This window comes from Argopecten irradians, chromosome 6 (assembly GCF_041381155.1).
Source record: "Argopecten irradians isolate NY chromosome 6, Ai_NY, whole genome shotgun sequence".
In the NCBI taxonomy this organism is placed as follows: domain Eukaryota; kingdom Metazoa; phylum Mollusca; class Bivalvia; order Pectinida; family Pectinidae; genus Argopecten; species Argopecten irradians.
Genome location: NC_091139.1, coordinates 25793632 through 25797487, shown reverse-complemented (window position 1 = coordinate 25797487; position 3856 = coordinate 25793632).

Genomic DNA, 3856 nt, shown 5'->3' with positions numbered 1-3856 from the left:
GGTAGTATGTGTTTGTGTTAACAAAACATTGTCTCCATTTGAATACTGATAAATCAATACTACAGATATGGCAATAAACGTAATGTGTTAACTATCCATTCAACAACTGCCATTGTGAATCTTTATTGCTTATTAATGAAAAAGGTGTTAGCAAACGACACCGATCGTTCATTATTTGTTTGAATTACAAAACTATTTTTATCAGCAGTACTGCAACTTTCGAAAGATTCACCATTGGATACGCTATAACATGTAGTACGTAAGAGACTATGTAGTGTAATAACATACAAAACAGTCATGGCTTTGTGCATAACAATTAAAGCATAAACGACCTAAAAACCTCCTCTAGATAAGTACACATTACGGCGATGTCACTAAATGTGTCTAAATATTGAATATGATTCTAAGTGTTTGTAGCTTTTGAGAAAGAAAAAAAACTAACAAATATACATATATGTCAACAACTGATTTCGTGGCTTGGTAGAAGTGGTTAAAGATGTCCCGACATATTACCACAATCCCTCCATCTCTGAGTCGCGAGTTCGAATCCCATGTGAGGCAGTTGCCAGGTAATGAGCGCTGGTCGGTGGTTTTTCTCTGGGTACTCCGGCTTTTTCCCACCAACAAACCTGGTACGTCCTTAAATGACCCTGGCTGTTAATAGGACGTTAAATTAATAAAACCAGACTGTCCACTTCATACGCAATATTTAGCATTGACTATGCTAGTAATTATGCTGAAAAGAAACGCAAAAGCATATATTGTCGAAAATTGGGCATTTATTGAATGCCTGTGAATCAGACAGTAAAAAAGCTAAAAGCATGAAATATTGGGAAAATCTCGAAAAAACGCCACGTATATATCACACATGTTATCAACAGCAAACATCTTATGATTGATTGACGTAAATACCGACCCTTTTCATTGCATCAACTGTAAAACCTGCTAGTCATGTTTCCGTTCATTATAAAATTTACATATTCACACCATAATAATTTTTTATTTAGTTATTTGTGATACACATGTATCTAGGTGAGATTGCTTGATTGTATGTTTTCCCACCTAACACAAGTTGTTTGTGATTAAAAAGACTTCTGTTCGTAAGCAGTCAAACCTCGAAATAGGTCATCATATACCTGATATACTTCCGGGTTCTCCAATGACATCGACGCAGATTTTACACAGATATGACTAACAGAAAGATTGCCTTTCTACAAATTCACTTGTATCTGTTCTTTGTCCACCAAACAAGATCAGAAGGTAAATACTTGTAGACATAAGACTATTATTCAGATATCACATTCAGATGAGTGGTCTTCGTTGAAGGACACAACCTGCATGTGAATATTAGTCGTTCTAAGACTGTGTAACAATTGGGCTTCACACCTTAATTATACTTATAGGATCATTATGCATAGTGGATAATACAAATATGTTGCTGATACTAAAAATATACAAATGGGAAAAAAGATTCGTTTATAGTAATACATATGTGGCATTGTGATGCAATGCGTACACGTATGATGACCGTGTTCATGGTTGAGTGTGTTTGGGTAATATGTATGTAGTATTCCCTACATGATGTAAGTTAACTTCATGGCTGTCGCTAAATTATTTCATCTTGAAACAGACTGTATAGAAATAGCTTGCATGCTCTATATGCTTGACAGGAGGGATTTTCTGGTCATAGTACATCCATTTTCTTTCTAGATTTTAAAAACTGTTACTTGATTGGCCATCCCATTCATTCACCCACTATGTGTTTTTTTATCTTGTAAGATCATTATATTTACTCTATGTGATAGGTAATATTTACCGATTGAGTGTGTTTTTTGCTTCAGCACAAAATTCACGATTAAGTTGACAGATGACTACCTTGTGCTAGATCTGCTCCTTATAAATTTTTATCATGGTAGAAATGACTAGTATCATATTCATGTATGCATGGAAGATAACGCCTACATGCGCCCTCTGCACGATTTGATCACATCAGTGGCTGAATTAAGGTACATACAGGTATAATATTTCCTAGTGCTTTCCCAGCAAAGAAAATGCCGATATCCATGTCAGTGATTTTCTGTACTGAGGCCAACTTATTGCCTTAATTGGAATACGGCTATAAACAAGGGACATTAACCAAACAATAAAATCACATAAATAGCATTCCTAACCTTCAATATCAGTGCCTCGATTTGCCTTCTCCCTCGTTCCCTTTTAGGTCAGTATTTGGGTCCCAGTCTGTTAATATTTAACATATTTGTCCCCTCTGATCGCATTATGCCATTACTTTTCATATTAAGGTACACATAAAGTTGTTATCACAATCTGCACCTAGCTCTGGCTGTCATCTTTACCATTGCAATCCTAATTTACTCCAATAATCACCATTTGTCTATGACGCGTGAACAATGACAAACACCAAAAAGATATATGTTCACGAAATTGTAAACGAACGTTATTTTAATTACAACAAAGCGTTCCTTAATTATTATCTCTGTGTAACGACCACTTGACTAATAAGAACAATTTATTTGTGGTCAAATTGGACAAATGGTCTCAATTTTACACTATTTTTCGCCTTGGTTGCGACCACTTGGCTACAAAGTCCATTTTAGGTTTGACTGTATATATATGCTGTTCCCATTTCTTCATTATATAGCAAACATAAAGTACTTAGTGTATTAAGAATGTTGCAGGACCATTTTAACTGAAAAAAATGTGTGGGTCATTTTCAAGTATTGGGCATTCTTGAGGGGCCATTGACAAAGAAATGTTAATAAAGTTCCTGAAAAATAGGGTCAATTTTCAAAATCTAAGGGTCGGTTTTCCTAGGGCCACTCTTAGAGGATCACTGATGTTCACAAAATTAACATCCTATAAGTGAATAAATCTGCCATAAGCATAAGCAAACACATAAATGGACACCAATATACCACCCATTTAAAACTAAATACAATGAATAGAAAAAAGAGGGATTGCGATTGAAAATGCAACCTAATTTTGTAACGCGCTACATTAAATACGACTGTCTCCAATTGCATTTATACCACCGTGCACAATACAAACGATTTCCAATCCTAATATGAACTATATCGTACAAGTGATCATATCTGTAAATATATAATAATAATAATAATATATAATTATTGATGTCCATTTCAGCTCTTCAATATCCACAGGAAATATAGATTTAAGATGTTAGCTTTAGAAATAATTCACTCTAATAATCGTCATAAAAATAATAATAAGATTCTATCAACTCTAAAATCATCGTAATGATAATGCACAAAAAGTGTTATTTCATTTTTTAGGAAAAGGCTACATGCATAGAAATATCAACCAGTACATTCACTCCAAATACCCCAATAGAAAATACGGTAAAGATCCGAAACACTTGTCAAATCTGATAATATGGATATTTGTTTCTATTTAGGTAAAGCACAGGTATGAATTTTTCCACTCTTGTACTGTGTGGAAAAGAAATACATATGTATAACAAATAAAATAACTGATAGTACAGGAGTAATATATTGTAATATTGTACATAAAAGCCTACACTGTCCTTGCAACATTATGAACCTTTTTTTCTACCCCACTTCCTCGACAGAGATATCCGGCACTTCTGTGGGGGTAAGATTCTTTGTCCTTACCTCCTAGGGGCACTATAGACTGCACGCGTAGAACACATTCAGAGTGCTATACCGAATATGTAAAACGTCATCTGCAAATAACCATTTAGTCAACCTGCCCATCACATATTTCGTGTGATATTAACCCGGTAAAAATACCGTATTTAAATGGTTTTTGATACAATGTATGCTAATATTTCCCCGTAGTATTTAAAAATGATTTAGAG